Source organism: Hyaena hyaena, unplaced genomic scaffold (assembly GCF_003009895.1).
Source record: "Hyaena hyaena isolate Hyena2069 unplaced genomic scaffold, ASM300989v1 scaffold_43, whole genome shotgun sequence".
NCBI lineage: Eukaryota > Metazoa > Chordata > Mammalia > Carnivora > Hyaenidae > Hyaena > Hyaena hyaena.
The window spans coordinates 700,679-725,765 of record NW_024080675.1 but is presented as its reverse complement, the minus strand read 5'-3'; the positions used below and the strand labels follow the sequence as shown (position 1 = coordinate 725,765).

Below are 25,087 nucleotides of genomic sequence, written 5' to 3'. Positions count from 1 at the left end.
AAACATGAGGCTGAGGAAGGCCAGTGGCCAGTGGCCACACACTGCTGCCCATAAGAGTGTAGAGAGAGATTTAAACTCTGTCATTGAACTCTCAAGCCCATGCTCTTGATTTCCATATAAATTTTAATGTTTGGGGGCATCTGGGTGGCTCAGTTGGTTGAGTGTCTAATTCTTAATTTCAGCTCAGGTCACGATCCATGCACTCTCTTTTTCTCTCCCTCTGCCCCTCTTCCCTCTTCGCATTCTATCAAAAAAGAAAAAAACAACAACTATAATGTTTATTTTATTCAAGTGACCTATACCCATAGTTAAAAACCAAACAGGGCTACAGAGGTGTCTGGTTGGCTCAGTCAGTTAAGCAGCTTGATTTCGGCTCAACTCATGATCTCACAGTTTGTGAGCTATCAGGCTCTGTGCTGACAGCATGGAGCCTGCTTGGGGGTCTCTCTCTCCCTCTCTCTCTGCCCCTTCTCCCCCCATAAATAAATAAATAGATAAATAAATAGACAAACAAATAAATCTCAAACAGGGCTAAAAGACACAGCAGAAACCAGCCCCAATCTTCTCTTCTCCCCTGAAGCAGCCACTTCCAACTCAGCAGCAGCTTTTCTTCTGCTCTTACTACCAGGTTTCAAAATATTCACCTAAATTCTATTTCTTACATATTATTATTATTATTTTAAAGTAGGCTCCATACCCAATGTAGGGCTTGAACTCATTTCTCTGAGATTAAGACCGACTAAGCCAGCCAGGCGCTTCTCATACATTATTACAGAGAACAAGTAATCCCCCACCTCTTTGCCATTTCTTAGTTTCTTCTATTTAAAGCAGCTTCCTCAGAGGCCTGGAGATCCTTTTCTGCCACTCACCTAGATAACGAGTCGGCCCTTCCCTTCTCTCTGTGGCCCTGGGGGGCCCCTCCTCTCCAGGCTGGCTCCTTGCACTCGGCCTCGAGAACCCCTCTGATTTTCCTTTGCTGAAGCCCCTGTTCTTGTGTGCCGTGGATTCTTCTCCCATGATGAGAACTGCTTCTGAGTCCTGCATGTCTGAAAAGGTTTTTCTTTATTTCCCCTTCACGTTTGACTGATTTGGCTGAGCATAAGATTCTGGGTTGAAAATCATTTTCCTTCCGAATTTGGGAGGCATCCCTCCATTATTTTCTATCCAGTGTTTCTGAAGAGAAGTCTGATGCCCTTCTCATCCCCCATTCCTTTGTCTCTTAAGTGTTCTCTTTCTGGGGCTTCCCAGACATTCCCTTTATTCTCCATGTTCTAAAGTTTGACACTGAGGGACTCTAGTGTGGACAGTTCTTTGTGCATCGTGCTGGGCACTTTCTCCTGAGTTTTTAACCTTATTATATTTTAAATTTCCAAGAGCTCTTGCCTCTCTGTTCCTTTTTCATGGACTTCTATTTTTGTCTATTCCCCAAGGTTACTAATTTATAAGTTCTTAAAAAAATTTTTTTCAGGTTCTTCTGCTTGCTGTATGCAATTTCCTCTGAGTTCACCCCTTTTCCTCTTGTTTTGAGCTCTTTCATTTTAAATGTCTGGTGAGCCTTCATATTTAAGAGAAAGACAGGGTTACAGTTCAGCTGACTTCATAGTAGGGTGACCAGATGGCTGGAAGGCTGTTTTACTGGGACTGCTTGTACAACACTTTATGAAGGTCTTTTCCTAGGGGTGGGGGTGGGGGACCTGGGTGAGGAAGAAACTCAATCTACCCAGAGAAGAATATTCCAGCTGCCTGCTTGGAAGGGAAGTGACACTTAGCTGCTGGGGTTCTGGGAGCAGTCAGGGGAATCTGAGGGCCCATCATTTATTTATGGTTTTTAATTAATCTCCCAGTTTCCAAGCTCCTACCTGTTACCCTCTGTGGGGACTAGTGTCCTGGAGTCCCAAGCACCTTAAGCACAGCTTCTCCAGATAACAATTTCTGGTCTCTCCCGGGGAGAAAAGAGAGTCGGCTGTGGCTTCCTGTGTCCTAGCTCCACGCCTTGCTCCTGTCTTCTGTGGTACCCAGTACCTTTAAAAGCACCCAGACCTGAGAGGTTCTCTGGGGCTCCTCGGTCCACGTGTCAGTCATGTGCCCCTCCTGCTTCCGTGTGGATTGTCACTTTCTCAGCTCTACTCCATCAGAGACGGTTCCTCTACCCACCTGCCCATCTAGCAAATGTTTGTAGGTATTCCCTCCCGGGGGGGCTTCTCATCTGGCTAAATGCCTTTGAAATGCTGCTGCTAGTGGTTGTTTGGGGGGAAAGTGTGAGTGGAGTAGGATTTAGGAGGCTGTATCAGTGATCCATTGTTGAATAACAAATCACCCCCAAACCCAAAACTTAGTGGCTTAAAGTGACAATAGTTTTGGGGCACCTGGGTGGCTCAGTCAGTTAAGCATCCGATTCTTGATTTCGGGTCAGGTCATGATCTCACAGTTCATGAGTTTGGGCCCCATGTCAGGCTCTGTGCTGTCAGCTCAGAGCCTCGAGCCTGCTTTGGATTCTGTGTTTCCTTCTCTTTCTGCCCCTCCCCTGCTCACACTCTGTATCTCTCCCTCTCAAAAATAAACATTAAAAAAAAATTTAAATGACAATAGTTGTACTATTTTTTATGATTCTGTGGATTGATTGGGTGGCTCCTCTGCTGGTCTCACCCGGGTTCGCTCGTGAAGCTGCATTCAGTAAGTTGGTTGGGCTGGAAAACACAAGTTGGCCTTATTCCTATGTATGGTGGTTGGTGTTGGCTTTCAGCTGGGGTGCCTCAGTTCTCTCCACTGTTCCCTCACCCTCCAATAGGCTCGACTAGCTTCCTTGAGGGGTGATCTCAGGGCAATGTCCCCAAAGGCTAAAGGCCTTCATTTCTTTATCTGTAAAATGTGGCTTTGTGTGTAAGAAATGAAGATGTGTAAAGTCCATACTTAGCACAATGTTTGGCACAAAGCAAGTGTTCAATAGAAAGTTCAAAAGTGTTCAATAGATATTTTTCTGGGAAAATATCACATTTCCAATAACTTCACCACTGGAAATGGGAACTGAACAATCTGAGCCCACGCTCCTTACAGAAATATCTTAGAGGGCTGCTGTGAAGGTACGGTAAATTCAAACAGATAAAGTATCTAGAAGATGCCTGACACATCACACATGCTCACTAGTGTTTTGTGTGTGTCCCTACTTTCAGGTGAAGGCACCAAGCACAGCCAGGCTCTGACAGGGTCATTGTGATGAATGTCATCACTGTCAGGTATGGGGGAGTTGGCTCCATACAGTAGGGACAGGGCTAAAAGTCACCATGTCTGCTGTCTAGGATCTGGGCAGCCAGCTCACAGGTGTGCCTATCTCTACAGCTAGAATTCTCATCCTGGGTTATATGTGCGATCCTCAAAGGGCCAAGAACCACCTGATACTGCATGGACCACACTGGGTGTGCATGCATTATTCTGGAGTGGAAGTCCACAGTTTTGCTTAGATTCTCAAAGAGGTCACTAGCCCCCACATACTGAACATCTTAGCTCTAGAGGCGCTCCCGTCCTTCTAATGTGGTCTGGTTTGAGAAATAAAGTTATTTGTCATGTTAGGATTGTGGTTACATCAAGAGGCAGCAGGGCCTGAAAAAGCCAGCCGGGCTTCTCTGCTGGAGGTGGGGTGAGCTTCATCATGAATGACACCGTAGACCTCATTTTTGCTGCCCAGTGGTCTGGTCCCACCTCCTGGCTGCCCTTCAGCTGTTTGCAGAATGCAGGTGACTAGGTAAGCAGCCGCCAGTGAAGTGAGCTGCTCTGCACCCCGTCTGCGTTACGGACATTGCCAGGGTTGGCAGGTGGTCCTCGTGTCCTGAGCCCTGTGTGAATGTTCCAGCCCACCCCCTGGGTTCCAGTGCATCAAGGAAATCCCTCATGGCATACCCAGGAGCAGACAGAGAAGGGGCAGCCTTATCTAGCAACCTGCAGTGACATCTGCTCACGGAGGTCACCTGCTGTTCCTGGACAGGTGCTTTCTTGTTCCAGGTCTTCTACAGTCACACTGATGCCCACTAGAGTCAACTTCTCAAGCTAGAGCTTCTCTGCACATGGTGTTGTATGGGTTTTAAGGGAAAAAAATAAATCCCAGCAAAACAGGAACATCTGAGCTAGTTCCTCCTCTCTCTGAAGTTTAATTCTAGACCATCTTCCTCCTCTGTGATTCAAAGGCAGAACAGAGTTTGCCCAAATTCTGAAATATTTGCTGTAGACCCATTCCCAGGGAAGGTTGTACAGCACCCTTGGAGAGGGGTCAGAGGGTGACCTGGAGCTTGACACAAAAACATCCTGGGACAATCGGTGGCGGGCAGAGATTTCTGGAGCCTGTCACGGCCCCCGTGAGGTCTTTGTAAACCCTCCACAGGGCACCACCTTTCCCTAAGTGGCAGGCTGTCCCCCACCCCTCACTTCACCCACCCTCATCACGGGTCAGTGCTGACCATCTAGTGAGGGCCTGGGGAGGTAGTCAGGCCCAGGGTAGCTGGGGCCAGGGTCCTCCAGTTAGCCGGCCTCTGCAGAGGGCCCCTTCCCCCTGCCTCTCACCACAGGGATTCGGTGACTCACTCTGAATAAGGCATCATAAATTTCCTCCTAATAACACACTTGTCACTGAACCATTCCAACAATTTGGCATGGCAAGAGATCTGGCTCCAGGCAGCAGGGCGGGTAAGTCATCTTCTGTTTATACAGTGTTCCCCGCCGAGGGCTGGACAGGCGCGAGGACCACCAAGCCTATGTCACACATTCCCTGTAGAGCTGGAATGAGTATGTCCACTGTATAGGCAAGGGACATAGTGACTCAGCCCCTCAGGCCCAGAGGGACAGACTTCCCCCTCACCCTCAGTGGGCAGCACTGCGGAGGGGCCGTGATGGTAGACACTTGGGTTTGAATCCTGCCTCTGCCACCGGTTCCTGAATCTCTCCAGCCTCCCCTTTGCTCATCTGTGATATGGGGACAATACAGAATTCGTGAGGCTTCTGTAAAGATGCAGTGAGGCACGTAAGGTAGAGAATATTCAGCGTAGTGCCAGCATGCAGTGAGTGTTCTTAAGTGCAGCTGTTGGTATTACGGACCCCAGTCAAGTGCCACATGCCTCCCTCTGGCTCATGACTTGGGCTGTCCTCTCCTTTGGCTCTCCGCCCTCTCGTGCTTTCTTGTGAGTAAAGACAGGTGGCCACTCCTACGTTATATTACTTAATACTCTACTAGTATTTGAGGCAGGTGGGATTATCCACATCGACAGGGGTAGAAACTGAGGCTGGGTGAGTTTGGGTGACTTCTCCAAGGCCACCACTAGGGGCGTGACAGAGCCAGGATTTGAGTTCACTCTTCCAGCAGAGTAGCTGGGGGGGTGGGGGGGTGGCACTCAAGGACCAGCTGCACATGGGAAGTTCCCAACATGGCCGAAGTATTTTCGTCCCCGCACTCTTCCCAGGAAGTTCACTCTCTGGACTCTGGGCAGTTGCCAAGGAGGTGTGAACGAGAAGGCAGAAAGAGGACGCCCTTTGGAGGGTGCAGTGAGGCAACAGGGCTGTCATTTACTGAGCCCTTCTATGTGCCCTCCATGCTGTCAGCTGTACGTGTCCGTCAATTTACATACACTCCCGTGAAGCAGGCCTAGTGCAGTTCCTCCTGTATGGGGGAAACTGAGGCACAGAGTGGTCAGGTCACTTGCCCCAACCTGGACTGGGCATCCACCTGTGTTGGTAATCTCTTCACCTGCTGCCTCCCATCAGGGTGGCATAAAGTTCGGCCAATGGTCCTCAGTTTTAGAAACCATGTCCAGGGGGAAGGACCACCATCCACAACCATGGGCAAGAAGGGGCAGGCCGACCTCTCACTAGGCATCCTCAAGTTTCTGTGTGCTGGGGGAGAAGGGTGACCAGTGAGGGGCATCCCGCTGCTTCCACACATGGGGGGGGGTATCAGCTCACACAGCAGCCTCCACAGGACCCTCCACCTCAAAGCTACCTCTGCAAGTCTGCAGGGAAACAGACTGCATTAAGCAGGAGGGCAGGTCCCAGGGAACACAGGGTCCTTGGCCTGTCTCCTGACTAACCTTGTCCCAGCCCACCTCCCCGAGGGCCGGGGCTCCATCCCACCCTGCCCTGCACCTCCATCACTCATCACCGGGCCTGGCCTCCCGCAGGCATTTGTTGACTGGCTGGTGGATGAATCGCTGGCTGACAAAAATCACTGGCAGCCCCAGTGATAAACAGAACCAGCGTGGCAGGAATTTGCTGGGTTCAGACGGCTCCCCAGATAGCTGTGGTGTGGACAGCCAAGGCGGGCGGCTCAGGCAGGCTGCACAGAAGGAACCACAGACTCCCAGGGCACTGGTTCCAGAGGGTTGAAGGCTGCCACCAACCACACAGAGCACCAGGCTGGCCAGCAGTGTCCTGGGCCTGTGACGTACGCTATCAGGGCTGCTCCAGGTGTCTGCTCTCAGCACTGCCGGCCCTGCCATCACTGACACACAGAGTCCTCCAGGAGTAGGGGCTGGGCGGCCACGGAAATCATCTGGACTGGCAGTTATTAGATCTCAGTTGGAACGACCCCTCTCTGCTCACTGTCCACCCCCCCCCCCACCGCATCCTAACCCCCCTAGGCAGGTGACCCTGGGACTGTCTCTCCATCTGTGGCTTTTTCCTTCACACCTCATCATCTAGCAAATGGAGGTGTGTCTACCTCACAGAACACACTGTGGATGGAAGAGCCCAGAACTTGAGTAGTCCTTTCCCCATCCACCCTCATTGTAGCCCGAAGACCCAAACTCTGCGGAGAAGCCACATCCCTCAGGCGTCTCCTCCAGCAAGGACTTTCCACTTGCCCAGCTCAGAGCCTAGGGCTTCTCCCTCCAAATTCCTCACCTCCTCCCTGCCTAACCTCTGGCCCAGCAGTGGGCTTCCCTGCCCGAGCAGTCCCTGACACAGAAAAGGAAATAATTAGCATAATCACTAATTCAATTCTCTCCACTCTCTTCTCTGTGAAAATAATTTGCTCCTCTAACAGCCACCGGGCCAGGGAGCCGATGAGGCTCAGGGAATTGTGGAGTCTCAAGCTAATTAAGTGGAAGCATTGCTCTCTCTCTAGGGAAGCAGGCTCTGGGCTCCTGCGGCTCTGAACGTATCACATTAAACACAAAAGCAGCCTCTGGAAAATGTGAAGAAGGCATGGACGGATATGAATGACAAAGATGATCCATTAGAGGGTTGGAAAACGAGGCTGGATGTGAGATTAGAGGTTAAGACAATTGAAGGATTTAGCCCAAAGGGGAAAGAAATGAGAGGAAGGCAGTTTAACCACCCCTCCCTGGGTTGTAGAAAGAATCTTCTCCCTTGGTTCTTTCCCTCCTCCAGCCTGTGTTCTCTGGTCCTCACTTCCTTTATCACATCCATCTTTGAGCTCTATTTACTTGTCAACTCACTTTGACCTTTACTGTGCCCCAACTCTGTGCCAGACAGCTTGTCGGGATCTGGAGATGCAAAGACATCTGTGCTTTGCAGGTCGGGTGGGAGAAATGGATCCAGAGTACCCATGCTATGGGACCCCAACCACCCATACTCCAGGACGGGGGGGACTACATGGCTGTGGGGCCTGCCTAAGGCCCAGAGGTAGGAAGGACCAAGGGCAGGTGCTATGGGAGCTCAGGGGCAAAGCGGGCCACTCAGCCCTGTCCTGGCTTCAGGGATGGCTTCCTGCAGGAGAAGATGCCCAAGTAGAATCTTGAAGAATGGATCTGCCAACCAGGTGAGGCAAGGGGGGAAGGGCACTGTGGGCAGCAGGTGGGCAAAGGCCCAGGACATAAAATGTGTAAACAGGCAATGACAAAACGGTTGGGCTTTACCGAAGCAAAAAGGAGAGACTGATAATGGTCTGATCTGTGGCCAGAGCGTCAGGCAGGGCCCACATCCCAAGGCCCTGAACCCTGTGGGAACGTGGCTTTATCCAGACGCAGCACTACCCAGAGTGTTCAGAATGGCACCGGGTATGTGCTGTATTGATGGACATCCCCCCACCCTAAATAAAAGGTGCTTCTTGGTCAAATAAGTTGAACGATGCTGAATTAAACCACTGGCTTTCAACTGAAGGGCCATTTGCAAAAGGGGCCATTTGGCAATGGGTACAGATGGTTTTGGTTGTCTTAATTCAGGGTGGGGGCATGACTGGCATCGTGTGGGTAGAAGCCGGGGATGCCACTCATCATCCTTCAGTGCATGGGACAGCCCCCTACAAAAACCTCTGCTCCCCCCACCCCCTACCCCAGAGCTTCCACAGCCCACACGCAGGCCCCGCCGGGCCACCATCTCTGCGCTGCCTGGTGGCTAGCTCTCTCCCCACAGCGCTGTACAGGTCTGAATGGCTACATAGCATAGGTATTTGGGGGAGGGAGGAGGGAAACATCAGGGAGAAGAGGATGTTTTAGGGTTGGGTGGAGAGGGTTGCTCTGGGTGGAGCTGGGCTCATGGGGGGCACCCTTGGTGGCAGGATTGGTGGGTGATTCTAGGTGGGTGATTCAGCTCTAACTGACTGCTGCTGGGGGTCTGGGGATGAGGCACAGCCCTGAGGAGCTGGCCAGATCAGAGTCAGGGATGCACTCCATGCTGGGCACTAGGGGGGGCGCTCGGATGAGCACCCCTATGGCCGGCTTCTCCTTCCCTGTTTTACTCTTTTCCCTAGCACCTTTTGGCCTGTCTATCAGTTTATTTTCTTGTCTCTTCTCCTCACTCCCTTCCCCACCTCAGAATGCTGGCTCCATAAAACAGGGCGTTTTGTCTTTATTGTTCACTGCTTTATTCCGGGTATCTACAACAGTGCCTGGCACATAGTATGTGCTCAATTAAAATGTGTGGAAGCAATGAATGTCTGAATGCCCACCCCCCCCGCAGCTATACAGCCCAGAGTGCCTGAGTGCTGATGCCAGTCTCCCACACGTGATTCCTCTTCTTCTGTACCAGCAGGAATGGGGAAGCCCCAGGAAGCCTACTTCCTACACTGTGAAGAATCTGCTCATTGTCTACGATGTTAATTCCAAAACTGTTTTGGAGGAAGGCACAGGAGCTTCACATGCACACCCTAGATATTCCCTGAAAAATCTGGAATGATGAACTAACATCCAGCTGAGGGAGGACAGAGCAGGCCAGGATGATGCAAAAGGCCAAGCAAGCTGGCAGCCAAATGAAGTTAGAGCCAGTTGACAAGACAGTGGCATGAACAAAGGCCTCACTGCCTCCTGGAACCGTTGCCAAGCATTGTGACACAGGCTAACCACATCTGAAGCACAGGGTGCAGGAGTGGCCTCGGGCCAGCAAGGCTCCAGTCCCTGCTGCCTAGCCTGAAGAAGCCCATACATCACAGTCTGGGGCCAACAGGGTGCACCCCAGTTACACACAGGGAGCAAGGGCCAAAGCGGGGGGGTGGGGCAAGTGCCTACTGGTCCCTTTGGAAACAAATGCAAGAAAATAAAAAGCCATGGGTGGAAGGAGACGTCCGAGTCTAGCCAGGGTTGCCGGGGAGTTCTGTGCCCCTGGGAGGCTGCTTACCTCCCAGGCTGCAGCCCACGGGGCTTTGGTTAAGCTCCGGCTCGTGGCCACATCTATGGGCAAAGACTTTAGAAACCTGGCTCAGATCCCAGCTAACTCTCCATGCTGGGGCTCCAGGCTGCAGGGGCCAGGGGCCTGGCGCTGCTGTTTTGACCTCTGGAGCCCCAGGTAAGTCATGCATAATAAGTGTCTATGCATGAAGAGAGGGTTTATCTGCTCTGCTAACCTAACAGGATGGTCGGGGAAAATTAAAAACATGGGGCCAAAGGAAAGGCCTAGGGAACTGTAAAGCCCAGAGTGTGGAAAGGCGTGCGGGGATGCAGCCATGTTCCCCTCCTGCCCCAGGGACGGGAATGTGCCTAGGAGACAACAGCCAACCGTGTGAGGGTGGCCTTTAGTTACCCACGGAAACCAACTGGCTTTTGTGGCATGCCCTTCATCTGCAGGAGATGCCTTTCAGATTCTGGGGTGGTTCTCAGAATGGCATTTAAGTCTCCTTGATGGACAACCTTGTGGTGGCCCACAGGCTCACAGTTTGGGTTATTCTGAATGATTACTTTAGGCAGGTAAATTTATAATCAGCTCATGATCACATGGTATTTTCCATTTTGTAAAGCTCATACAAATTTAATCTTAAACTAATGCCAAAAGATTGGCAGTATTAGGCTTATTTTACAAAGCATAATTTTAAAGGATCAGAGAGGTTGGGTGAATTTCCTAAGTCCACATAGCCAGTTTGTATCAGAGACAGGCTTTGAGTCCGGGTTTCTGACTGCACGTTAGACTGGTGCCTGCTGTACAGACACAACTGTCTTTCCTTCCAGAGGATCCTCTTCTTTTTTTTTTTTTTTTTTTAGGATCTGTCATTTGGGGCCCACTTTTGTCGTTAGCAGTGCTTAACCACTTTCCCTGACAAATCGAAGCAGAACACTCTTTCTGAAGGGGACGGCCTGTAACACAGAATTCTTCCTGGGAAAAGCTGAGCCTGGGCAACTTTCTCAGCAGGTGCTATTGCCCGGGGTATTGAGCGCGCCAGGGCACCTTACCTCACACGCACCGCACTGCCCTGAGGACTGCAGACACGGCTCTTCCAATACCTACGGTCGCTGAGAAGGCGGTCATAGGAGATCTCAGGCGCGGCATGATGGAAGCTCTTTCTCCTTAAGGTTACTACAGAGCATCTACTCCCCTGTGGAGAGCTCATGTCTGGATTTTGAACACTGAGAACAAAACAGATGGAAGAAACTCTAGTTTGTGATAAAAACTAAAGCGCTGTCTGCTTTTCAAATGACATTTCACATATTACTAACCATGCTCACATTGTTACCACATGTAATCCTTACAACAGCCTTGTGAGAATCGTTATAACCCTTTGAGGTATTAGAATTCCCATTTTAAAGACTGAGGACACTGAGGCTTGAAAGGGCATCGATTACTTGTCCAAAGTCACAAGACTGATACATGGTAGAGACAGACCAAAGACCCGGTTCTTCTATCCACAAGTTCAGGGCTTTACATGGATGGCAACATTTTTTTACTTTCCATAAGTGAGAAGTTCATTAACAGTAAATTCAAAGGTTGATTAGAGCTAGGCACTTCTAATGGGGATCCTTTCAAATTCCTTGTAATATTATTACTTATCTCTTCTCCAAGAATCATAAAATCAGGGGCTATGTGGTATCTAATCAATGCTCGTCACAGACCCATGGCCCAACTTCTTAGCAGGTGTTGTATGAGGACAGAAGGCATGTATTATGAGACTCATCAGGGGCTCCTGGGTTGTTCAGCTGGTTGAGCGTCCGACTTTGGCTCAGGTCATGATCTCATGGTCTGTGGGTTCAAGCCCTGTATTGGGCTCTATGCTGACAGCTCGGAGCCTGGAGTCTGCTTCTGATTTTGTGTCTCCCTCTCTCTCTGCCCCTCCCCTGCTTGTGCTCTATATCTCTCTGCCTCTCAAAAATAAACAAACATTTTTAAAAAAGAGAGAGAGAGAGAGAGACTCATCAGTCATTGCTTGAGGTTCCGTGCATGGGTGCTGACTGGGACTCTGCCTTTAGAGATTCCAGCCTGGCTAGAATATTGTTGTCGCTTCAACAAGCATTCACAGAGCAGCCTGGATGCCCACAAAACTGAGAATAAGTGTGTACCACAGGCTTTGTCTTTGAGGAGTTTACAAGTTGGTAGAAGGTGAAATTTGTTATGAAATATTGAATGGCGACGTACAGGCCAGAGTGGAATTAAGTGTGCATCTGTTCGCTACAAAGTCCGAGGCTTCATGGAGGAGGCAGGTCTTGGGTGGGTCTGAAGAAGTGGTAGGATGTGGAGGGGGAAGAGGAGGAAGGTTTTCCATGCCAGTGGAGGATACAGTGCCAACAGCAGGTGGGGCATGAGGCTGCGTGGCTCCAGCGCTCCGGCCCCTGTGCTCATGTTACCTAAGTCCCGGCAGAGCCAGGTTTTAAGTCTCTGAGCCTTTGTACCCGCCATTTCCTCTTCTGAAAAGAACCTCTCTCCCTTGCTTTCTGGTTCCCCTGTCTCTCACACCCCATCTACCTGCTAACACTGGTCAATGGAATCTCCCTTCTGTCATGAGACCACCTCCGGCCCCCTGCAATGCTTTGCCTTCCTTTTCGTGACACTGACCATGTGGCATGATGATGTGTTCATAGGTCCGTGATGCTTGAGAACAGGGATTCCCTTCTGTTAATTTTTGCATGGCCATTTGTTGAATAAATACAAATGAAAGATGGGAATGCAGATCGAATGAATGAATCTGCAAGAAGAATCCTGCTACGGAACCGTAGGGGCTGACACCTAGAACCAGTGGGGCCCTGGACTATTGCATGTATGATGTCTAATAAATCTGAATTAATGATTCCTTGATAAATGAATGGTTGCTAGATTGACTGAGTTATAGATATATCATGATGAAAATCCACCAGCTAACCTGGTTGATGTTTTTGTTTTGACCTTATTTCCTTAAAGTTGATGAGTCTAAGACTGAAGGATTTGTAGGCTTAAATGCAGGGAAGGGTCAAAGCAGGCAGACCAAGCAATGGCCAGAGGGAAGGGAGACTGAGGGCCAAGCTGAGGGCTTAGCAACAGCCAGTGGGTGATGGGCAGAGTCTGGAACGGTGAGAGAGGGGCTGTAGAAGTGAGCAGGAGGCAGACTGTGAAGGGAATTTAACTCATTCCTGAGGACAACAGGATGCAATTAGACCTTTAAGCAGGGTGTGTTAAAGGACTATTCTTTTCTTTTTATTTTAAAGTTTATTTTTGAGAGAGAGAATGAACGAACAAGCAGGGGAGGGGCAGAGAGAGAAGGAGACTCAGAATCCGAAGCAGGCTCCAGGCTCTGAGCTCTCAGCACAGAGACTGATGTGGGGCCTGAACCCATGAAATGCAAGGCCATGATGAAGCCGAAGTCAGACACTCAAACAACTGAGACACCCAGGTACCCCCTATTTTTTCTTTTTTTTTTTTTTTTTAAATGTTTTAGTTATTTCTAGGAGAGAGAGAGACAGCGTGAGCAGGGGAGGGTCAGAAAGAGAGGGAGTCACAGACTGAAACAGGCTCCAGGCTCTGAACTGGCAGTCAGCACAGAGCCCGACGCGGGGCTTGAACCCACGAACCGCGAGATCATGACCTAAGCGAAAGTCAGATGCTTAACCACTTAACCGACTAAGCCACCCAGGCGCCCCGCCCCTATTTTTTCTTTTAAAGAAAGAGAACCCTGACGAAAATGGAGAGACTGCGTCAAGGCAGAGCAAGACTTAGGATGCAGAAGACTGGTGTTCAGGATGCTACAGAGACTTGAGTGTGAGCTGGGGAGGCTGCACTGGGGGCACGGGGGGGGGGGGGGGGGGGGGGGGGACGTGGCTGTGGGGATGGAGAAGAGCAGACGGGTTTGTGAGTGGGGCAAGGGGTGCTGGTGATGCAGGTCCAGGAAGAGGAGCTGAGGATGAGAAGGCTAAGGAATCTGTCTCAGGCCCAGCTGAGATGGGGGACTCTGGAGGAAGAGGTACAGTTGGGGTGGGAGGGAGGAAAGAATGAGTTATTTCCAGAATTTGTCCAGACAGAGGCTTTGCTCTGAGTCTGCATTGTATGATATAGAGATTTAGCCATATATAGATATGGATATATTATGCTTTCTCAATTAACATAATACTTTCCTACATTATTACAGATGCTTCATAAACATTATTTTTAATAAGGAGCAAACTGTGAATAAATAAGCAAACTGTCAGAGAAAGTGAATCATTGAAGAGGGTTTCCCCTGCTATACAGATGGAAGAACCTGCCAGTCGACCCAATCAACAGATCTTCCAGAATGTTCTCCCTATGGTGAGTGATAAAAAGAACACAAAGAGGACCCTGGGAGACTCTACACCAGCCACAGCCAGGTCTCTGTCACAGGCACCTTCGCCTGCAAAAGGTACAAGGGACCCAGAGAGCAGTCTTGAGCTCAGCGGATGGGGGTGAGGTGGGCTGGGAAAATCCGGGACTATGAGGGTCTGAGGAAAACATCTTCAGCAAGCTCAGAAGAGAAAATGAGACTGTGTCTTTGAGGGCATTTTGTAATCACAGAAGCTGAATACAAATTTAGGGGGCTATCATTATTACCCACATTCAAAACCATGAATTCAAACCAGATAGAAGCTTTCCTAATATTCATCAATAGAGCAAAAGGGTACAAAGGAGACTTTTTTGCTATACTTCCCTTTGTATCTTTTGACTCATTCAACAGTAATTTAAAAAATTATATCTATGCAAACCAATTCTCTCTTGTTTATTAACAGTAGTGATAGAGAAACAAGTCAGGTCACCATGAGTTTTTGACTTGTCCAAAAAGAAGTCATATAAAAAAAGATAATGGCTGGAGCTCACAGTGGCTTTATTCATTTGAAAAGCATAATGCTCCTTCCTAGAATAACATTAAATAATCACATATTGAGTTAAGAGAAAATAAGCCACAATAACTTTAGGGGGAAAGAGCATAGCATTAATGTATAGGACTTAAATTCCAGTTGGGCTAACCTTCTTGGAGCCTCAGTTTATTCACCTGTAGAATGGGTGTAACAAAACCTACCGTGAAGAATCATTATATGACCCAACTTGGATAACTTCTGTGAAGGCACCTGGAACAAATGACCTGCAACTCTATCCACGTCTGTTCATTGGATCTTAGAAATAACAACTTTCCAGATTATTTTTTATTACATAGTAAGTTGTTTCTGGAAATAAGCAGTGTAGGGCTAGGATGGGGCGATCAATCCTAGGCGAGGGTTCAGGTTTGCCCATGACTATTCCTGTTTTAGTAACAAAATCCTGCATCTCAGAAAATCCCCCCATCCTGAGCAAACCAAGAGGTTGGCCAACCTAGCAATCATGATCATCAATGAAACCACCAAGAACCAAGTTACAGGGGCACCTGGGTGGCTCAGTCAGTTAAGCGTCTGACTTCAGCTCAGGTCACAATCTCACAGTTCAGGAGTTTGAGCCTCACAGAGCCTGGGGGCTGCTTTAGAGTTCTGTGTTTCCCTCTGTCTCTGCCCTTCTCTTTCTCACACTCTGTCCCTCTCTCAAAAATAAATAAACTGTAAAAATTAAAAAAAAAAACAACCCAAGTTACATTCTTTTTTTTTTTTTTTTAAACTTCGTCATTCTGACTGTTGCTTATTGCCTCATGGTTGCAAGATGGCTATTGCACTTCTAGTCATCATGTCTGCATTCCAGGTAAGAAGTAAGGGAATTGGCAAAAGGATCAAAGGCTTCCTCTTAGAGAGGTCTGCCTCTTATTCTGGAAAGAAAGCTTTCCTTGAACTTGCACTTATAGTTCATCGGCGAGAACTGTTTCACAAGGCCACCTCCAGCTGTAAGAGTAGCTGGGAAAACTGAGTACAGTTGACCTTTGAACACTGTGGGGATCAGGGGCACTAACTCCCTGTGCAGTGGAAAATCCATGTATAACTTTTGACACCCTAAAAACTTAACTACTAATAGCCTATTATTGACTAGAAGGCTTACCATTAACATAAACAATTTATTTTGAGAAAGAGAAAGAGATAGTGTGAGTGCAGGAGGGGCAGACAGGGAGAGAGAATCCCAAGTAGGCTCCTTACTACCAGTGCAGAGCCTGATGCGGGGCTCGAACTCATGAAACTGAGAGATCATGACCTGAGCTGAAATCAGAAATCAGATGCTTAACTGACTGAGCCAACCCAGGTGCTCCAATCAATATGCATTTGTATAGGTTATATTATTACATACTCTATTAATACAGTAAAGTGAGCGAGAGAAAAGAAAATGTTATGATGAAAATCATAAAAGGAAAAACACAGTATGGTACTGTAAGAATCCATGTGTCAGTGGACTCGTGAGGTTCAAACCTGTGTTGTTCAAGGGTCAACTGTATTAAGTTTCCAACCTCCCCCGAAAAGAGAAGGCAAGGAGAAGAAGGCATAAAACCCTCTGGGTGGGCAATCCACAGTGTCTGCTACAGCCCCCCTTTACGACAGCCAGCCAGTGCCGGCCACCTGCTATGTGACAGGCATTGTGTTCAGATCTGGAAAGGGCAGAAAGATGAATAATGCACAGCCCTCATGCCAAGTCAGCTCACGGTCTGGCACAGCCTGACATAAGGCAGAGGTGATTATGTCAGAAGGCAGCCCTGACAGAGTGGGAAGTGTGCTGGCAAGTCTGACCCAAGACGCAGGTGGGAATGACAGGGCTAGATTAGCCAGGCAACAATGAACATGATGTATTTTCCAAGTGAGGATAAAATCCCAAGGTGTGAGGGCAGGACCTGGCAGCAAGAAACCTCCAAAATGAAGAACCAGTGGGTGTGAGAAGAAGGAATGTGTGTGTAGGGTAAGTGCCTCTTATCTCTGAAAATGATGTGGCTTTGGGGGCCTTTGGTTATTGCGATGGCTTTAAGGAGCTGTTTTGAAAACCATGAGTGCACAGGAGTTCAGAGTGACCTTGGAACACAATCCACCAAAGAGCTGTAAGAACTTCTCATCGGGACAAGTTGCCTCAAGTAAATGAGATTCCAAACCCACCCTTGAGGAAGAGAAAGCCAAACCTATACACCCTCTGTCTGCGGACCCCGTTGGGTACCCAAGCCCTCACCTTACCCTTTCTTCCTATCCTTTTGGCCTCTGAAGCTAGCCCCCTCCTCACTTCCCAGCCTCCTCTGCTTCCCCAGCTCAGTTGTTCAATCCATCCCCAGGCCGGCCTGGCCAGCCTCTGTCTGACCCAGGCAGTGTAGAGGCAGGGGCCCCTGTTGCCAACCAGGGCTGATGCCTGCGACCTGTCTGGGTTTCTAGCCCAGTGGCAGCATGTCCGACCTCGCCTGGGTAGGGTTGCTTGCCTGACCACAGCATGGCTCCTGCCTTGTCTGCTCTCAGGCTGCTGCTAAGCCACTGGAGCAGACCTGTAACTGTCCTTTGCAAGCCCTACCTTATTTCATGGAAGCAGCAGGAAACCCCACAATGTGGGGAGAGTTATCCCCAGGTAGCCCATGAGGAAATGAGGCCTGGGGAAGTTAGGTGAACTGCGCTAGATTACCCAGCTGGCTAGTGGAGTAGGTGGGATTCAAAAGCTGGGTTGGATTCTATGGCCTCTGCTTTTATTGTTGTTCTGCACCCATTTCTCAACATACAGCTAAGCTCTCCCTCCCCAGTCCCCTTGTCTGCAAGCTTCTTTTTGCCCAGACCCCTGGCCCTGATGATGTCCTCTCATGGAGGGTCTTGGTCACCAGAACTTGTGAGGAAGCTTCATTTATTACTCCACTCAAACAAATACTTCTGGAGTATCCCCTATTTGCCAGGCACTGTGCTGGGCTGCTGTTATTTTCTGGCTGCCTGAATGTTCCCACAGCTGGGCCCACTGCCCTCTGAGGATCATCGGCTGCCAGAGCTTGCTCTGTCCTCGGGGCACCAGGCAGAGCTGCCCATGGCCAGCTCCGACCAGTCCTGGTGGCCCAGCTGGACCCCTCTCCCATCTGCCCTGTGCACTGAGGGCCCACTCTGGCTTTGCTTCTTGTGTGTCCTGGCAGACCTGTCTGCAGTCTGGGCCTTGGCGGTTACCTCTGAGGCTGCTCCAGTAATGACAACTAGCTGATTATGGCTGTCCTCAGAGTCAGGTGTTCAGAAGATGGGCAAGAGTGGAAACAGCCACCAGCTCCATCTGATTCTCGATAAACAATATGGTGAAAGTGGAGACTACAAGGGAACATATTTTTGGGAGGATGAGCTGCGAAGAATCACTCTTTCCCCATTGGATGGAGGGTCCTAGAGGGGTACCATGGAGGCACAAGAAACTGAGACTTGGAAGTAAAACCCTAGTTTACTCAATGTTATTGTATTTTTTCTATTTGTAAAAGTAATACATGGTCATCGTGGAAAATTGGAAAGTACTAAAAAGTATAAAGAGGGGCACCTGGGTGGCTCAGTGGGCTGGGCATCCAACTCTTGATTTCAGCTCAGGTCATGATCTCATGGTGGTAGGATGAAGCCCTGCTTGGCTTTCTCTTTCTCTTTCTTCCCATGCCCCATTTGCATATATGTGCATGCACTCTCTTTTAAAATAAACATCATTTCAAAAAGTATAAAGAAAAAAAGGTTAAAAAAATGGTAAACTATCAAACATATAAAGAAAAAAATAAAACACTCTGTGATATCATTACCCAGAAATGATAACCACTCTTAACATTTTGTTTACTTCTAGATTTTTGCCTATTCACATAAGTGGATTTATTCTGTATATACTAATTTGTATTGATCTTTTATCACATAACATTATATTGATATCCCTCTTGACCAATGAAAATGTCATTTTCAGTGGCTGTGTATATTCCATTATATGGCTGTGCCATATTTATGTGGGTTGTTACCTCTGCACCCCCTTTTGTCCTATATAAGCAATGCTGAGATGAACATCTTTGTACCTAAATATTTGTGCACACATCTGACTTCTTCCTTGGGCTGAATTCTGAGGGACATGGTGTGACAAACCGTGGTGGCATGGTCTGTCTCTCCTCCCAAAAAGGATAAGGGTGGCACCAGTCACCACTAGGCTTTCTGAGCAGGAACTGTGGGGATACCCAAAGGGGGAGATGTTGAAGCAGAGAGCACCCCAAAACTTCACTTCTCCTACAAGTTTTCTTTGAAGGACCCCTGCTTTACTACTCAGAACTCTTTAGCGCAGAATCTGCTGAAACCAGCTCAAGCAGACAATAGAAAAGGAGACAATAGAAATGGAGACAAGAATGTCCGGCAGGAACCCAGCCAGTCCTCAGAGAGGCCCTGGGAAGGAGGACTACCATGCAGCCTTCCCCACCTCTCCCTTCTCCTTCCCCCCCACCCCCATCGTTTCCCATGGGCTACTGGGTCTCCAACTTGGGAGAGCACCAGAATCACCTCCAGTCTTATTAAAGCACCAAGCGCTGGGAAGCTCATCCCCAAGGTTCTGACTGAGCATGTCTGGGCAGGACTGAGAATCTGCATTCTAATACATCCCCAGGTGAAGCTGTCGCGGCTGGTCCAAGGACCAGGCTTTGAGAGCCAATGCTGGAATACAGCATGATGGATGGCGGCAGGGCAGACACCCTCCAAAGGTGCTACCACAACTTGGTGTCTCAGTGTATCCTGCCCTCTCACTGTGACCCCGCCTGGTGGCACCAAAGTGAGGATGTTACCACCTCCTGTCAGAAGACCCTCCCTGCCAAGAGGATTAGGCCCAACAGGGGGATGAGGTCGCTAAGGCCTTTTTTTTCTGAGAAATGACTCAGTCAGTGCCCAGGCAGCTCTCTCACGGCCTAACTCCCTTTCCTCCTGCCTGACAGCTGGATGTGGAGCAGTGGTTAAGGAGCGTCTCCCTGTCTTAGATCACTTAGATCCACAGGGCTCCTCCGGGAGGGGTACCCATCCAGCAGGGCTTGCTGGGGGAAGTCTGGGTGACCCCTCACAGGATATGGCCACCAGAAAGGAAGAGCCCTTCCCTGGGTCTTGGTTGCTTGAAGCCTCATCAATGACTCCAAGAGGCAGCCAAGGGTGGGTAACTTATCACCCACTGTGAAGTTACGGGGGAGCCGGGTGAAGGCAGCAACATGACATCGTGAGAGGTCCTGTAAGACCATTAAAGAACGAATGACATTTACTGCTCTCCTACTTGTACCAGGAGCCAAGTGCCTTATATTGATTGTCTGACTGGATCTTCCCTATAAACCTATAAATGCAGACATGGGATGATATGTATTATTATCCCCATGGTACAGATGAAGAACTAAGGCACAAAGGCTAGGTGGCTTGTTTAAGCTCACTCAAGCTCTTTTTTTTTTTTTTTAATTATTATTTTCTCAATTATTATTGGTGGGGGGAGAGAGTGTTTGTGAGCACAAGCAGAGTAGGGGCAGAGAAAGGAGGAGACACAGAATCCAAAGCAGGCTCCAGGCTCTGAGCTGTCAGCACAGAGCCCAACGCAGGGCTCGAACTCATGAACCATGCATGAGACACGCACTGTGCTGAAGTCGGACGCCAACAGAGTCCCCAGGCACCCCAAGCTCACTCACGCTCTTGACCACCAGTCTATACTGCCCTGGGGAGAAGTCAGAAAACTGAAAAAGGGCAGAGGGGAGGGAATGAACACATACATTCTTTTATTCAATCATCACATTAACACTCTGAGGAGGGGAGTATTATCCCAATTTTCTAGGTAAGGAAAATGAGACTTCGTAAAGAAACTCCCCAAGGTCCGTGGCTGGTGAGTGCTGACCCCGTCATGGAGCCCAGGCTTCTCAGCCCCCAGAGCCCATCTCCCCCCACGTCTACCATTCCACCTCCCAGGAGTGATTCACTGCAACTGGGGAAAGGGCAGGCTTCGGCATAGGTGGCAGCAGTCAGGTATGCTTTGTTTGATGACAGAGATGGGAGGGCTATGGGCCTGCAGGGACAAACACGTGGGGCTTGAGAGTGCATAGCCTGTCTGTTGATAAAGGAATGGCACAGAATGGCATATTCTTTTAACAGAATTCTAACCAGACAATAACAAATACCCATCTGAATATTTTGACATGCAAACTGACTGCAAAATTAGTACACATGAAAAACTCAGGATATAAAACCATTTACTATTCCTACTTAAGATTCCAATTTAGTGTATGTGTATGTATGTAGATATAATATAGATATGTAGACATATATATATGTAGACATATATATATATATATATATATGTAACAGCCTGGAAGAAAATACACCATCTAGTTAAGTGGACTTTCCAGGACAGTAGGCATATGAGTTATTTTTATTTTCTTTTTTACTCTTCTTTCTGTATTTCCCAAACACAATAATCCTGTGTCACTTTTATAGCCACGAAAAGAAATCCTGTTTGTTTACAAAGACGCAAGAGCATAGCCTCCGTCCTGGTGCCATCATCAGGGAGAAGATGAAATCCCTTATCCCGTCCTGACACTCTTCCTCTCCTTCCTTCCTGCGTCACAAGCTGATTTTCTACGACTTTTGATTTGTGAGTTCTTGGTGTTTAAGTTACTTGTTCAAAAGTAATGCCTGGGAGAGTGTGAGAGATGGCATCCAATGGGATCTGTTTTGAGACCTCAGGGAGGCTCATAGATTAGCCACGCCTGGTACACACACACGGAGGCCCTGCTGGTCTGCTCAGAGTTTCCTCACCTGGCCAGGCTGATGTGGGCTTTCCCTTGAAATCCTCAGCACACTTCTGAGCACATAACCTTCATTTTGTTCTACCTCCTTCTGCCCTTAGAAAGTTGCCTGTGTAGAAAGCAAGTCCTCAAACTCAAGTTGAAGTTTCTATGATCCTTAAAAGCTTTTAAGCTTTTAAAATCAAACCAACCTAGGGGCACCCAGGTGGCTCAGTTTGTTGAGCATCCAGCTTTGGCTTAGGTCATGATCTCACAAGTCACAAGTTCGAGCCCTGCATCAGGCTCTCTGCTGTCAGCACAGAGCCCACTTCAGATCCGCTGTGCCTCCCCTACTTACCCTTTCTCTCTCAAAAAATGAATAAACATTAAAAAAAAGCTTAGAAAACCAAACCAACCTGGAACTTAGTTATAAATAATGATAAAACGGGCTCTTTTTTTCTTTATTTTTCTGCCTCCAGTCTCATAAATTTCCATTTGTCCACTTTTGACACAGATGCTAAAGTGTTATTAAAAAAAAAAAAACAAATTCTGGAGCTAAGTAAAAAGAATCAGATACAATTAATGGCCACCAAAGATTGAAACCAAAAAGCAGCTTCAATCTGAAAACTAGTCCTTAAATTCACTTAAAAAAGAATTCAAAAATCCCCTCCTCCCCACACCTAGATTTGAAAAGAAACTTTCCTCCTGACCCCTGCACAATATTTTTAAAGGTCTTGGGTTCCATTTTCAAACTAAGTTCTATATTTTTAAGGGTGACACATACCAAGTAACTAGAAACTGGCCTTGGCTTGGAACACCTCCCAGTTCTCATAAACTTGCAATCACTACTAGCTCCTTTTAGGATGATGAATCCTATTGATTGGCTCAGATCAGCTTGTGACCCAGCGGTGACATTAGACATTGGCTATAAAGCATCTCCTTATGAATTTTTCATTGGCTTGAGCGTCTGGAGAGCTGGGCAGCCCCGTGCGCTCACCCTCCCTCCTTGCCCTCCCTCCTCCTCCTGTGCCTCAGGGCTGATGATGCCATTCTGCGGGGCCACGTTATTGGATCAGAGTGATTAGCTTTACAGTCTGATTTTCTGAGTCGAATCCAATTTCTTTTCAGGTACGGCGGGCTTACGAGTAGTCATGTGCTTTTTGTTTTGCGATGGCATCACAGGATTACTAGCAGATGCAGTAAACTGAAGTCATTTCCCATTAACTGTGTTTCCATTCCCCATCATACTAAGACAACGGGTCACTTTGCACTTGCATTCCCGAGTGTTCTTCCGGACAAAGAGTGTTCCATCAGCTCAAGTAAAAGCTGACAAAGAGGCAAACTCCTGAGAAGCACTGTGTCAGGTACTTTCAAAAATACCTTAGCTCATGATTCTCCTAACAAACCCGAGGGAGGAGGGACATTATTCTCCCTTTTACACTGGTGGAAAGTGAGTGTCTGAGAAATTCAGTGGTCTCTCAGAATCTGTGTTGTAATTTATTAAGCTCACACTATAGGAGCTGGTAGGGTAAGCCCCAAGCCTCCAGACTCAATCAGATGGCCACAGCTAACCCAAAAGTCACCTTCTTTGGAGAGAACAGGGAAAACCTCACTCAGAGTAAACCTGCCCCCTGCTACATCCCCACAGGTTCTTATATCTAGATCGGGACTGCATGAAAAATTCAAGTTTTCATGTCTAGAAATAGAGCTTTGTTCCTATTAGCATCTGTATCCAGATGAAATTGAGTGAAAGTAAACTTCAAGCACCAATTTGGGGGAGAAAATAAGTAACACAAGGTCAGTAGGGTCAGCAGTGGTTGGAGTAGGGGAGAGGGTTGAAGGATTAACTGTGAGCGTTGATGAGCCTTCTCTCTCATGTGTGGACTTCTCCTTGGCCCTGCTTTCTTGGTAAAACATGGAGACCCTTGGAGAAACCATTAACGTACAGTGAGTGAGAACTCTGAATTCCTATACTAAGGTTGACTATTGCCAAATATTTTGTTGTACACAAAAAGGGGGAAAGAAAAAGGTAAAGGAATCAGGAAGTGCCACGTTGTAAATGAAAGCCAGGGTTCCTGCTGGGTTCAGTGTGTGTAAGGGAATCTTGACTGTATTCAGGAATGGCAACTAATCTTAGCAAAGTGGATCTTCCATCTCGTTCACAGCAGCTTTCACACCTGAGCCATGAGCCTGTAACTGCTAAAACAATGATGCCAAAAGAAATCTCTTTGTACCCATCTTCCTGTGCTTATTACCACAGCACAACTGCACAATACATTCTTGATTCTTTAACACAAATTATGAGGTAAGATTCAGAATCGACACAAACACACACCTCATGGGTCCCTTCTTCAGAGGCCAACTGAGATGAATATACTAAGATGCCTAAGACTATGTTGTTTTTGCTCCTGGACATTAGGCCCTTTTTCCTATAGCTAACCCTTGATTTTAAACACTAAAAGTCCCAAATGACCCCCGAGAAATTCCAAAAGTCAGTTACTGAGGGCAGATTGAATAGAAAAGTCATGTTGTTGATTCTTCAAAACTCACTGAACTGGAACCTTTGTTGGGATGATCATGATTTTCTAGACAGCCGCTGTTGGCACATCTATTTCGTGGATATTAAAGATCTGGATGCCAGGATTGCCACTCTTCAGTGAATGTCTCATGCCAATTCCACAGTTTCCAAGCCCTCAGGACCTACCTGAAATTTGTAGTTCTTGGTAAACTGTTAATCAAAGAAGATGTGCAAAGTATTGCATTTAACTCTAGGACAGCCATCTTGGAATATCATTGGTGAAAGGAACTCCCATTTGCCCTCTGATTTACTCCGAGATCCACAGTCCTCTCCCAGTAGACATCTTCTCTGCTTCCCATTGTTTTATCCTGAGGAAATACAGTCCTTGGCAGAACACCATAAAGTCACTTCCTTACAACCATGCTCTCCTAAAGCTTTGGAAATTCTCATTTCCCTGTATTTTAGACTATTTTTTAGTGGACTAAAGACCTAATGGTAGCCCCCTTCCCCAAGATTGTTCTCCAGTTAAACCAAGTGGTATTAAGAAGGATAAAGTTCAACCAGATTCTTTGAGACTACAGTCGTGATGATGGAGGCTAAATGGCAGGAGAGGATCTTGGAGTCACATGAGTCCTTCAAGGGGCAGAGTTCTGGTCTCATGACAACGATGACACAAGATGACAGGGCATCTGGGGAGGATGCTTGCATCTGCCTTGCAGTTTATGGGTGGAAGAGTGGGTTGATTCTGATGACTAGAGTGAGCTCTTCCTTCCTCCTCTTCCAAAAAGGTGGGTGGTAAAGCATTCCCTGGTCCTGACATGGATCTTCACGTGAATATCATAGATTGTGAGCATTGATTTGTTTTCTATTTGGGTGGAAACTGTTTTTCCTAACTAATGTGGTGATCATGACACAGAAGTTATGTTTCTGCTTCCAGCTCAGAGAAATGGTGGGAGAGAAAAAAACAAAAAAAAAAACAGAAGAAAATCTTTTCATTCAAGCTGTGAGGGGTCACTACTTCCATGTCACAGGATAGCTTTCAGGATCACCTCTGTAATCTCATTCACCTCTAAGACCTCCACATCCACTATGGTCAGAGAGGATTTCACTGGCCTGCAGGAAGGCAGTCCTCATGAGTGTGGGGTCTTCAGCTGTGTCCCAGAGGCTGGAATCTGCCTTCTCTTCCCCACTCTAATTAAAGCCAACCTTCAAATTCAACTTATGAACACCCTGCCTTCTGTTCTAGCCCCTCATGATTCCAGCTTTAAAGCCATCAGTAGATTCATCCAACCATTAAGTGGAGACCATGCTCAATGCCCAGATTCATCCTTTAACCAGTCCCAAGTGCTTAGCACAGA

General features: G+C 47.9%; 1 long non-coding RNA gene across 1 annotated transcript in view; it reads right to left on the bottom strand.

The window, feature by feature from the left end:
• Positions 1-222: 222 nt before the first annotated feature.
• The window catches only part of LOC120230496, a 57,187-nt gene continuing 32,322 nt past the window's right edge, over positions 223-25,087 (bottom strand). The window contains exons 3-5 of the long non-coding RNA XR_005528044.1: positions 10,599-10,772; positions 870-1,046; positions 223-244 (exon numbers count right to left, since the gene is read on the bottom strand). This is a non-coding gene — a long non-coding RNA (uncharacterized LOC120230496). The remainder of the gene's footprint in view (positions 245-869; positions 1,047-10,598; positions 10,773-25,087) is intronic.